Consider the following 13,954-nt stretch of genomic DNA (forward strand, 5'->3'; position numbering starts at 1 on the left):
CACATTTACCCACTTTAGTTTGCTGGTTTTTTTTTTTTTTTTTTTTGTAAGACCTCTTCTATTACATGAAAGTCTAGAAATAATTTCTTTTGCATAAAGATTCCTGCACATCTTAGCAGAAAGGATTCTGGAAGTCTTTAGTGAACTAATTTACATATTAGGAGTGTTTTAACCTAAAAAGGGAAATGAAACCAACAGAAAGGGAAGTGAGCAAACCTGAATCATTGCCTGCCTCGTTGTATTTTTTTTTACTTTCTCTTTTCTTAAAAAAAAAAATCACTATCTCCTTTGCTTGTTCTAACATTTTAATTTTAATTATATTTGGTTATGCATGGTTTGTCAATTTTTTAAAGGTATATGAACTTAACTGTATTTGCTTTTTAAATTTAAGACAGTTTGAGGACCCATACTTTTTTTTTCTCAAACAAACCAATAGTAAGTCTGTGACTTTAGATCCTTTTATAAGGATCTAAAAGTTATTTAGATCCTTGCCTTTGGTGATAAAATACTTTTGATTGTTATAATCTGCCAGAATGATGAGTTTTAGAAGCATTGGAAATAACCATAGGAACTATTTCTTATGGGGATGAGGAAATTGAAGGCCAGAGAGGGCCAGTGACTTGCCTAAGAACTCAGGGTGACAGCCAGGTCCAGCTTCTTCAGATGTGCAATGTCCTTCTCTTTGTCCCCTAGCTACTTACTGTAATAACTTCTTACAAGGTCATTACATTGATTTATTCACTAGACATAACTTCTTCATTGCTGAATTACATTAATCAATTTTTTATACGTGGAGCTATATTTCATACACCACACAGGAGTTTGATATTTCAGTTGGATAGAAACCTCTTGTCTGCAGACCTGATCTGTCCTTTGCCTTATTTCACATAGCTTGTGACAAGTTTTCTAAAGTTAGATATTGATTAGGTTCCCTTGAGCTGTTAATGTCAACAGATACAATGATGGCATGTATCTAGAAGAGTTCTCTCATTAAGATTTGAGTCCTTTACTGTACACAGGGGCATTCTTATTTCTGAATTGCCAGTATGTCAGAGAGAGGCATCACGGCAGATTAGGACCCCCGTAGACTGGCTTCATGTTGGGATTGGCTCTCCTTCTTTGCCCATCTTGCTCTCTGTTTCAGCCCTCTGGGACCTTTCACGTTAGCTCTTCCTGCCTTTCTCATGCTGTTCCACCCACTGTAACGTTCCTTTGCCAGCTGCTGTTTGTCCTTGATGCTGCCTTTTCCAGGAAGTTTTCTCTGCCCTCCACAGTTGGGCTGCTCAACCCTGTAAGGCCCCTTAGCCCTGAGTACTTACCCCCATGGTGGCACATGTCTGCATTGTTACCGCATATTAACTTGCCTGTTATTCTCCACTAAATTGTGTTCCTTGAGAGCTGGCGTGTGTTGTATGTGTGTGTATATAAGAGGCATCTAATATTGGTTGTGTGTATGACTGAACAAGGAAGTGAAGAAATGGAGGGTTTGGGGGAGGCACGGACACATGACTCAGCCCAGAGTAAGCAGCAGGGATACTTTGACCAGCTGTGAGATGTGGAGTCTTAGGCAAGGGCCTGAGGTCAGTAGCCTTCCCCATGACCCTGCAGCATTTGACACCATTCTCTGTGTTCCTGGCTCTTCCCAGTGATGCTATATTGAAAGAGAATTATAGTGGAAAGAATTGCCCCAAACCATTCGACAGGATTAAATTTTTATAGTGTCTAGTTTGCTTTTTAAATACTTGAACCTAATGAATATTCTGTTCAAACTGAGGAACTTATTTAGGGACCATTCATGCAGCTTTAATTTCCTCACTAATTTTGGACTATCAGTGAAAGAGAAATTTTTCTCCTTGCAAAAGAGGGATTTCATATATTCCCAGAGACTGCAGGGTTCCTTTTGCTTTATGAAATAATCTGTTTTAGCTCCAGTTTTGGGTTTTGGTTTAGATGTTAAAAGCCCTGAGTGAATTTTGATTTTAGCACTAGAACTCAGTTTTTGGGTGAGTATGATATAATTCAGGCAAGCCAGTTTTTGAATTATTAGAAATGATGTAGGTAATACATTCATGCAGCAAATCCCCATTATAAAACATGCTCCTGTATCATAGATTTGTCTGTGCCACAGATGAACTATTTCCTGTTCTTAACACAGTTCCTTTACCATAGCTAGCGTGAGGGTGGCTTATCCTTCCCGCCTCCCAGTGACCAGGCACCACTGTTGTTACTGTTCGTGTGTTCCAGCACAGGGGCAGTCAGCACACCAGCCCTGAGAAGTTGGTAAAAGCCAGTCCCCAGGCAGAGGCTGTGAGGTAAACAGTGCTCTGAACTAGGGAGAGAATCTTATCATTTGGCCCTGACATTCTCCATCTTTGATATTGTGCAACCTTTGTCCCCTCCTGCTCTGTTTCTCAAACTTGTATCTAAACTGACTGCTCTTCATTGGGGTGGATGTGGGGGAAATATGTTGAACAGTAGGAGTTTCTGAAGAAAGAAGATTGAGAAGCTATATGGCTCAATGTATTTTTTTAAAAGTTTCAGCAATTTATAGCTATAATCTTACAGCCAAGTTAGTGTAACCCTCCTTTTCATTTAGTTTCCTAAATTGTATTATAAATTTGGCATTCCCAAATTCCTGTTATTTAGCAATTTTTGTGCAGTTTTAAAGTTTTATAGACACAGACATTCAGACACTTACCTCACAGCAAACAAGTTGAACCTGAATATAACCATATATAAGTGATAGATAATTCTAGTTAAAATAGATCAAATCAGCAAAAATGAAAGTAGAAATCCTTAAAGATATTAAAGATTTTGTCACCAGGAGGATCTTCACAAGAGAAGGGCCCTACATGGCAGTGAAATCAGTGCTGGAGCCACTGAAGTCCTATAGGGCCCCAGGCCAAGAGTTTGAAGTGTGACATTTCACTAACTGAATCAAGAGATCAGAGTCGCCAAGGCAGCTGACTGAGTAGAACTCCATGGTTATTGTGATGTACCTGACCTCCTACTGCAAATTCTGATCTTATAGTTAAAGGAGGTGCATGTGGAGATGAGTATACAGTAGTTGCCCCTTATCCGTGGTTTTGCTTTCCCAGGTTTCAGTTATCCTCAGTCAACCACGGTCCAAAAATATTAAATGGAAAATTCAAGAAATAAACAATTCATAAGTTTTCAGTTATGTGCCATTCTGAGTAGTGTGACAACATCTCGAGCAGGCCAGATAAAAATAAAATGTTTAGGAGTTCGTGCTTAGGTGGTAAAACCTTTTGGTGGGGTGTGGGAGCATGTAATAATGAGGAAGGCCCCCCATCTGTAAGGCAGGACCCTGGCACTATTGCTTTGTTCCTCTCACCATCCTTACGCCAGAGAGGGGGGTGAAGGGAGGGAGAGGTTACTAGAACCTGCAAGGAGAGGCCCCTGTGGAGTCGGCTGCCTGGAGCCGAGTAGTGATTTTCTGTTGAGAGACAGTAAACTTGAGGTTCCCTTGCAGGAAGGAACCAGGGGAATAAATACCCTGACCTCAGGCTCCTCTGAGGCTCCCATTAGCAGGGGGCCCTGTGCTAACAGAATCTGTCCTCATCAGCCTCTGGGACAGAGAGCAGGCTGGAGAAGGGAAAAGAAGCAAGTGGATTTTCCAGCATGCTGCACTTTTCTGTATATATGTTTTATTTCTCTTTTTTTAAGAGACCAAGTCTTGCTGTGTTGCCCAGGCAGGCCTCAAACTCTTAGGCTCAAGTGATCCTCCCACTTCGGCCTCCAAATAGCTGGGACTACAGGTATGTGCCACTGTGCCCAGCCCATATTCAAAAAGGCTTTTTAAAGAAAGCTTGGGCTCTGAAGTTGGCAAAAACTGAGTTGGAGTGCATCTCTATGTCTTATAAACTGTTTCTATGGGCAATTTTTTTTTAACCACCTTGAGTCTAGGTTCTGTGAATTGCCTCATAGCTCCTGTAAAGTACTTGCCATAGACTTCAAATACTAGTTCTCTTGGTCTCTCTTATCTGAAATGCCCCCTTTTTTCTTTGCATATATTTAAATTTTCCCTGTCTTGAGACTGGGCCTGGAGGACTGTGTAGGAGCCCAGCCTGTGTTTTTTTGTTTGTTTGTTTGTTTTGTTTTTTTCTTTTTTCTTTTAGCATATTAAACCCAGCCTGTGTCTTAAACACATTAGCAAATTTCTCCAATGGAGGAAAGGGGAAGTTGGACGAGGCCTCCTTCTTGGGGGCTTTCCACTTCCAGCCTTGTATAATTTGAAGGGATGCCTCTCCCCAACTCTTCCCATTGCAGTGAGTGTTTTACCTTTGGTCTCCTTCTGAATATCTACAGGGCTACAGATGAAAGCCAGCACGTTAGGAGCTGAGGGTCTCTGCATGGAAACCTGAAAGTGTCTAGAATTCATTTCATAAAACCTCATCCCAGAGTGTAAAGCCAAGATTGTGTCTGCTGGGGGTTGGGACCTACTCTAAACTGAAAGCAGCCAGTGCCCTGATGGGGGTCACGTTAGTTCCTGGCCTTTGCCTTCCTTTTATTCTTTAGTGTGTGTGTTTTTACCTTATTTTAAATTTATTTTCAAGTCAACCTCTTGGAGACATTATAATCAGCCTGCAGAGGAAGACAAAAATGTTGTACATATTTTTGTTTCTTTTTTTAATATTGGTAATAAAACTACATTGATCTGGTTTACTTAGAAGAGCTGTTTACCAGAACACTCTTTGTTAGGCTTATAAAATAAATCTAGCACCCAATTCAGTTGAATTTTTGCAGCAGTGTTATCTTCTTATTGCTAATACTTTCAGTATGGATATGCTTTATGAGAAGTTCATGACTTTCGGCTCATACACCCTCTTGCCCTAGCAAGCCACACAGTCTCAAGAGAATCCTAACAAACAGAGAAAGAAGTATGTGGGCAGGAGCACCCTGAGACACCCACCAGGCGGCTACTGGTGTGTGCTTCCTTGGAGGGAGCGGCACAGACCCTTGGGTTACCTCCTCCTTCCTCTGGTGTAGGGTTTGTACTTCTAACATTAACTTAGGGTCAGTAATCATTGGTTTTAGAGCTGGAGTTTGAGGCATCTGTGACACATCTCTCTTTTGTGGCTCTTGTCGTCCCTTGTCATCGTCTTCTCTTCATTTTGTCTTGTGAACAAGGACCTGGCATATTCATCTTCGACAGTTCAGTGCACTTTGTGTAGTGCTTCACACAGCAGAACCTCAGTACATAGGCTTATTGTTGACTAGTGTTTGTGTTTTTCTGTAAGAAATTGTGCCATGTATCAAAAAATGAATGGCTAATGTTTCTAGGTACCTGTGATCACAAAGACATCAAATAAAAGAAGGACACAAAAAAGAAATAGGTAGATTGGGATTGGCTGTGTAGAGGCCTTAAGGAAAAGGGTTGTATCAGAGAAGTTAATTGCAATTTATTTACTGTAGGAGTACTTCCATAGTTAATTGAGTGTGAAATAGTTGTATATTTCTTATGCATGTTCTCCAGTTTTCCATACTGATTGCTGTTTCAAGGCTGCTTTGACAGAAATACTGTGCTGTTACTGCCACCTACAGATGATCAGTGAGTCTTGGCGCTTTACCCTGGTATGAAGTCTTGTTGAAATCAAAATAAATTTTTTAAAAAGCTGTTAATTTGTAGGTTATAAAATATTTTAAGGTTAATTTATGAATATTTCTATATTATGTAGTATTATATAATAGACATGTCCTCATTCCTCTGGAACTATTTGGTATGTGCACTGTTTCTGCCCTTATTGGAAGCATCCTATCTTTTCTATGTATTCCTGGGCTAGGGTCTTGAGAAGATTCCACTTTAATGTTATTTGTGCCTGATAGTCTATTAAAATATTGAACATAAAGGTGGCCTTGGAACAAATTTGGCATGTTTATATATATAAAAAAAAACCATAAAATTTATCATCTTAATCATTTTTAAGTGTGTAGTTTAGTAGTGTCAAGTCCATTCACATTGTTGTGTAGCCAATCCCTAGAACTTCTTTATCTTCCCAGATTGAAACTCTGACCCCATTAAACAATAACTCTCTATTGCCCCTTCTCTTATCCCTGACAACTGCCATTCCTTTTACCGTCACTGTAAGTTTGACTACTTTAGGTACCTCACATAAGTTGAATCATACAGTATTTGTCTTTTTGTGACTGGCTTATTTCACTTAGCATAATGTCTGCAAGGTTCATCCATGTTGTAGTGTGTGTCGGAATTTCCTTCCTTTTAAAGGCCGAATAATATTCTATTATGTGGCTGTACATCATTTGTTTATCTATTCATCTGTCAATGAACACTTGGATTGTTTCCACCTTTTCGATGTTGTGAATGATGCTGCTTTGACCATGAGTGTACAAATATCTCTTTGAGACCGTGCTTTCAATTCTTTTGGGTATATCTCCAGAAATGGAATTTCAGGATCATGTGGTATGTCTATTTTTAATTTTTTGAGGACCTGCAATACTATTTTCCCCAGTGACTGTACCATTTTACCTTCCCACCAGCAACGCAGAAGTGTTCCAATTTTTTCCTATCCAGGCCCACACTTATTATTTTCTTTCTTTCCCTCTCTCCTCCCTCTCTCCCTCTCACTTCCTTCCCGTTGTGGTTTTGATTTCCATTTCCCTGATGATTTGTGATGCTGAGCATCTCTTCATGTGCTTTTTGGCCATTTGTATGTCTTGTTTGGAGAAATGTCTGTTCTAGGACTTGGCCCAATTTTTAGTTGGGTTGTTTGTTTCTTTGTTGTTGAGTTGTAGGAGTTCTTTATATATTCTAGATATTAACCTCTTGTCAGATATATGATTTGCAAATATTTTTCTCTTATTCCATAGGGTGCCTTTTTACTGTGTTGATTATGTCTTTTGATGCACAGTTTTCAGGGGCATAGTTTTAGGTCCACCCATTTACCATATTCTGATGATAAGGATGAATTTAAAAGCTTTTAAAAAGATTTTTAAGTGGTAAAGGTAGGGTAGGTTATCCTGAGTAAAATCCGTCGGTTTTTTCAGGACCTTTCCTCATGACTTAATTTGAAGCAGCATTACCCTGCAGTCCTCAACACCCTTGCTTCATCCAGGAGGGTATAAAATAGGGCAGGAAGAAACAAGCTCTGTTTCAGAATTAGCTCATTTCAGAGCCTTCCACTTGCTAGTGCTGCTTTCTTATGCTTGAAACCTATCTGCCTTTATTGTTAATGTTACAATATAAGAAACAAGAATAACATTATAATATACAACAAGAATAACATTTACCTTTTTTGTTTGTTTGTTTCACATACTTTACTTTGTTCAACCCGGGATAATACACATATTGTATAGCTGATATTACCATAATGTGTTTTTGCTTGTCTTCTTTTAGGATTCAGTAAAAGGTTTTATTTTATTTATTTATTTTATTATTATTTTTTTTAATTCAGGATATTATGAGGGTACAAACATTTTGGTTACATGTAATACATTTGCCTCACCCAAGCCAGGGCTATAAGCATGCCCTTTCCCCATACAGTGCACTCTACATCCATTGTTGTGGGTTTATCCCCCCATCCACCCCCCTACCTGACCGGCACCTAAAGAGTATTACTAACATGTGCGCACCTTAGTGTTGAAAAGTTAGTACCAATTTGATGGTGAGTATATGTGGTGCATGTTTTTCCATCCTTGTGATATCTCACTTCAAAGGATGGGCTCAATCTCTATCCAGGATAATATTAGAGGTGCTAGTTCACCATTGTTTTTTGTAGTTGAGTAGTACTCCATGGTACTCCACTTGGGTTGTTTCCACATCTTTGCAGTTGTGAATTGTGTTGCTATAAACATTTGAGTGCAGATGTCTTTATTATAGAATGTCTTTTTTTCCTTTGGGTAGATGCCTAGTAGTAGTATTGCTGGATCAAATGGTATTTCTATTTTTAGCTCTTTGAGGTATCTCCAAATTACTTTCCACAGGGGTTGTACTAATTTGCAGTTCCACCAGCAGTATAAGAATGTTCCTATCTCTCCACATCCATGCCAGCATTTGTTGTTTTGGGACTTTTTGATAAAGCCTGTTCTCACTGGAGTTAGGTGGTATCTCATTGTAGTTTTGATTTGCATTTCTCTGATGATTAGAGATGTGACCACTTTTTTATATGATTGCTGGCCATTAGTCTGTCTTCTTTTGAAAAGTTTCTGTTCATGTCCTTTGCCCGTTTATTGATGGGATTATTTGTTTATTTTCTTTAGTTCTATATAGATTCTTATTATCAGTCCTTTATTGGATGTGTAGAAAGCAAATATTTTCTCCCTTTCTGTAGGTTGTCTATTCACTCTAATGATAGTTTCCCTGGCTGTGCAGAAGCTTTTTAATTTGATCAGATCCCATTTGTTTATTTTTGTTGCTGCTGTAATTGCTTTGGAGGTCTTCTTCATAAATTTTTTGCCTAGGTCGATGTCTAAAAGAGTCTTCCCAACATTTTCTTCCAGAATTCTTAAGGTTTCATGCCTTAGGTTTAAGTCTGTTATCCATCGTGAGTTGATTTTTGTGAGAGGTGAGAGGTGGGGATCCAGTTTTAATCTTCTGCATGTGGATATCCAGTTTTCCCAGCACCACTTATCCAATAGAGATTCTTTTCTCCAATGTATATTTTTGTCTGTTTTGTCAAAGATTAGGTGACAATATGAGGATGGTTTTATATCTGGGATCTCTGTTCTGTTCCAAAGTTCTATATCTCTGTTCTTGTACCATGCTGTTTTGGTTACTATAGCCTTGTAGTGAAGTTTGAAGTCTGACAGACTGATGCCCCCCAATTTGTTCTTTTTGTTTAAGATTGCTTTGGCTATATAAGGTCTTCTCTGGTTCCAGACGAAGCGTAGAATTATTTTTTCTAAATCTGTAAAGAATGATGATGGTATTTTGATAGGGATTGCATTAATTCTGTAGATCATTTTAGGTAGTGTGGACATTTTAACAATATTGATTCTACCAATCCATGAGCATGGCAGGGATTTCCATCTGTTTTCATCTTCTACAATTTCTTTTCTCAGTGTTTCGTAGTTCTCCCTATATATGTCTCTCATCTCCTTTGTTAAGTATATTCCTAAATATTTAGTTTTCTTTGGTGCTGTTATTGCATCTTTGATTTGATTTTCGGCTTGACTGTTATTAGCATATATGAATGCCACTGATTGGTGTGCATTAATTTTGTTTCCTTAGACTTTACTGAATTCATTTATCAATTCCATGAGTTTCTTGGTTGAATCCGTGGGATTTTCTAGATATAATAGCATATCGTCAGCAAAGGATGAGAGTTTGACCTCTTCTGCTCCCATTCAGACAACCTTAATTCCTCTCTCTTGTCTGATTGCTCTGGCAAGGACTTCCAGCACTATGTTGACTAGAAGTGGAGTTAGTGGGCAACCTTGTCTGCTTCCTGTTCTAAGTGGGAATGCTTTCAATTTTTCCCCATTCAGTGTGATACTGGCTGTGGGTTTATCATATATGGCCTTAATAATTTTAAGGAATATCCCATCTATGCCTATTGTGTTAAGAGTTTTTATCATAAAAGTGTACTGGATTTGTCAAACGCTTTTTCTGCGTCTATTGAGAGAATCATATGATCTTTGTTCTTGCTTTTATTTATGTGGTGCATTACATTTATAGATTTGCATATGTTGAACCAGCCTTGCATCTCTGGGATAAAGCCCACCTGGTCATGATGAATTATTTTTTTGATGTGCTGTTGGATTCGATTTGCTAAGATTTTGTTGAGGATTTTTGCATCTATATTCACGAGGGATACTGATCTGTAGTTTTCTTTTTTTGTTGTGTCCTTTCCTGGCTTTGGTATCAAGGTGATATTGGCTTCGTAGAATGAGTTGGGGAGGATACCATCCTTCTCAGTGTTTTAGAATGATTTCTGCAGTATAGGTATGAGTTCTTCTTTGTAGGTGTGGTAAAATTCAGGTGTGAACCCATCTGGTCCAGGACTTTTTTTTTTTTTTTTGAAAGATTTTTAATTGCTGCTCCAATTTCTGTGCTTGATCTTGGTCTGTTCAGGAATTCTGTATCCTCCTGATTGAGCTTAGGGAGGTTGTGTGTTTCCAAGAATTTGTCCATTTCCTCCACATTTTGTAGTTTTGGGGCATATAGATTTTTATAGTATTCAAAGATAATGTTTTGTATTTCCGTGATGTCTATAGTGACCTCTCCTTTTTCATTTCTGATTGAGTTTAGTAAAGTCCTTTCCTGTATAGTTCTTGTCAATCTAGCAAGAGGGCTATCAATTTTATCTTTTCGAAAAACCAACTTTTGGTTCTATCGATCTTCTGTATAGTTCTTTCATTCTCAATTTCATTCAGTTCTTCTCTGATCTTAGTTATTTCTTTTCTTCTGCTAGGTTTAGAATTAATTTGCTCTTCCTTTTCCAGTTCCTTGAGCTAATTTATTAGTTTGTTGATTTGTGAACTTTCTGTCTTTTGGATGTGAGCCTTTAATGCTATTAGTTTTCTTCTCAGGAATGCTTTTGCTGTATCCCACAGATTTTGATAACTTGTGTCTCCATTATCATTTAGTTCAAAGAATCTTTTGATTTCCATCTGGATCTCCTCCTTGACCCACTAGTCATTCAGCAATAGATTGTTTAATTTCCATGACTTTGTAAAGTGGTGAGTATTTCTGTTGGAATTGATCTCTAATTTTATACCACTATGGTTTGAGAAGATACATAGTACAATTTCTGTTTTTTTAAATTTGTTGAGGTCTGATTTGTGGCCTAGGATGTGATTGATTTTGGATAAAGTTCCATGAGCTGATGAGAAGAACGTGTATTCAGCTTTATTTGGATGGAATGTTCTGTAGATGTCTGTTAGACCCATTTGTTTTAGAGCTCTGTTTAAGTTCATTGTTTCTTTGCTTATTTTTTGCTTGGAGGATCTGTCCAATTCAGTCAGTGGCGTGTTGAAATCCTCAGCTACTATGACATTACTGTTTATCATGCTATTTAGATCAAACAGGGTTTGCTTTATGTATCTGGGTGCTTCTGTGTTGGGTACATAAATATTAAGAATTGTTAAGTCTTCTTGTTGGATTTTTCCTTTCACCATTATATAGTGACCATCTTTATCTTTACTTTTGCTATTTTAAAGTTTGTGTTATCTGAAATAAGGATAGCCACCCCAGCTTTCTTTTCGCTTCCCTGTGCCTGGAAGTTTGTCTTCCAACCCTTGACCCTTGAGTCTGAAAGCGTCCTTATGGGTTAGGTCATTTCCTGGAGACAGCAGATACTTGGCTTATAATTTTTTTATCCACTCAGCCAGTCTATGTCTCTTCAGAGGACAGTTCAAGCCATTCACATTTATTGAGAGGATAGATATTTGGGGTAGATTTCTGTTCATATTGTTGGGTAAGTTCTTATTATTTTGTTTTACCTCTTGAGCCATTGTGGAATCTAGGTTCTGGACTTTAACTCTTGAGTGGTTCTACTTTGGTGAATGTCTGTTACGCTGTTCAGTGAAAGATAATGCAGGTATGAGTACTTCCTGCAGGGCAGGTCTGGTCTTCACAAATTCCATCAGTGATTGCTTATCTGGGACAGTCTTTATTTCTCCCTCATAGATGAAGCTTAGTTTTGCCAGCTAAAGAGTTCTAGGTTGGCCATTATTCTGTTTTAGAAGATTGAGGATGGGTCCCCAGTCCTTTCTGGCTTGCAGGGTTTCAGTTGAGAAGCCTGTAGTTAGTCTGATAGGTTTTCCTTTGGAGGTTATCTGCTGTTTTTGTCTTACTGCTCAAAGGATTGCCTCTTTTGTGTTTACTTTGGTCAGTCTAATAATTATGTGATGTGATGATTGCCTTTTCATGTTTAGTCTCCCAGGGGTTCTGTGTGCTTCTTGTATCTGGATATCTAGATTTCTGGCTAGGCCAGGCATATTTTCCTCCACTATTCCGAGAAATAGATCCAGCCCTTGTGTATTTTCTTCTTCTCTCTCTGGGATGCCTATAATTCTTATATTTGGTTTAATTATAAATGTAATCCCACATTTCTTGTGTTTTGTTCTTGTCTCTTGCTTCTGTATTCTTTTTCTTCTTCTGATTTGTTTAGAACATAGGCATTATCTTCAAGCTCTGAGATTCTTTCCTCTGCATGATCCATTCTAGTCTTAAGGCTTTCCACTGTTTTGACGTTCCTTGAATGCCTCTTTCATTTCCAGTATTTCTGTTTGGTTCTTTCATAATATTTCAGTGTCTTTAGAGAATTTTTCATTCATTTCCTGTATTCTCATGGCTTCTTTGTGTTGGGTTTCTATTTTCTCTTCAATTCCACTGAGTTTTCTTACAATCCATATTCACAATTCTTCCTCTGTCATTTTAACAATTTAAATTAGTATGCATTGTTAAGGATCTAATGATTTCTTTTGGGGGTGACTTTTCTCTCTCATCTTTCATGTTTCCTGCGTTCTTTCACTGGCTCTTTTTTATCAGGCTACTTGGTCTAGAACTGGGAGTGCTAGACCTGCTTTGTGCCCCTGACTTCAAGTCCCCAAGGGACATTCTTTGACAGTAGTGGGAAGAGGCGCACTAGTTTTGTATTACCTTGGAGGTATTTCAGCAAGTTGGGTTACCTCTGACCTGTTGTCTTCACCTCTTGCCAGTGGAGATTAGTATGTTTGGTCCCCCAGCTTAAGCTCCCAGGTGGTGGATCGCACTTGTGTGTATAACTCCACTGCCCTCTAATAGCTTGAGATGAAGGGCACTGTGTTAAGCTATGGCGTTACCCTCTCTGTCGTTGGTTATAGATTGTGTGGAGGAGCCAGTTATCGAGGTCCCCCGATGGGGAATGTGAATGCCTGATTTTTAGGAAGGGTCTTGCCACTCCCAAGGGTTTCTTGGACCCTATTCCCCCTTAAAGTGGAGGTAAGGGCAAGACAGATTGCAGCTGATGCCTGCAAGCCTGGATGTATGTGCTTCTATGGTTGCTTGATCTGCCACTAGGGGGAGCCACTAATATGTTATTCAGGGTTCTTCCACCACGCTTGGGAGACTGCTTCTAATGGGAGGGGTCAATTGGTGCAGTTGCTTTTCCTTCCTTGTCCATAAACCCCACCATTGGCAGCCGCCTGGGTGGGGATAGCAAGCCCTAGAGTTATGTTCTTATTAGATGACCTAAGCCAGTCTGGCAGGCCGAATCAATGGGCTCTCAATTATTGTTCAGCACAAGGGCCCCAATGTTTCACGCCAGTTGTACAGGGAAAGCAGCTTTTCTCGATTCTCCCCACCTCCAGGGGTGCCTGAAGCGAAAGTTGCTGGGCTAGGGGAGGAGTATTGCCCAAGACCACCCAGCACCCCAGCATCTGGGGATCCCACAGATGGCGGCCTCCCACCACTAGGGAACTAGCATTGTGGGGAAGCACTCAAGATTCACCCACGGACACAGGCCCAGCTAGCCAAATCAACAGATCACGGAAGGGCGGAGCCCGTCATGCCCAGGGTGAAAGTCCCCAGGCTGGGGGAGGGGTGCATGTCCCCATAGCATGCCGCAGCATCTCCGGGTTGTGCACCCCCAAAATGGCAGCCGCCCGCCCACCAAGAGTTAGCGCTGGGGGTGACCATTCAGAAGTCTGCAGATGCCAAGTCCGTGGGCTGAATCAACAGGACACCCGCTGTCCCTTGTGCATCACAGTCGTGCAGTCTCACGACAGTCTGGCAGGGGGTCTTGCTCTTTCTGTCCTGCCCTGAGCTGGCCTAATTGTCAGCGGTTTCCAGGGGCAGAGCCCCCTTTTCAGCGTTCACCTCCTGTGTTCTGACCCCGCTGACCACCAGAGGTGAGCTACCTGTCTCCAAACTCCCTCCTGAGGTTGCGGTTGCCAGAAGTGATTACTCAGACCAGTCCCTCCCCCGCCCAGTGCAGTCCTAGCACAGAGCACCTGGGAGTTCAAAATGTTTCCCACTATTGTCCCCTCTCCA

General features: G+C 40.0%; 1 protein-coding gene across 1 annotated transcript in view; it reads left to right on the top strand.

The window, feature by feature from the left end:
• Window positions 1–13,954, top strand: part of UBAC2 (UBA domain containing 2) — a 175,446-nt gene that overhangs the window by 46,089 nt on the left and 115,403 nt on the right. The window lies entirely within an intron of this gene.

Source organism: Eulemur rufifrons, chromosome 4 (genome assembly GCF_041146395.1).
Source record: "Eulemur rufifrons isolate Redbay chromosome 4, OSU_ERuf_1, whole genome shotgun sequence".
Classification (NCBI taxonomy): domain Eukaryota; kingdom Metazoa; phylum Chordata; class Mammalia; order Primates; family Lemuridae; genus Eulemur; species Eulemur rufifrons.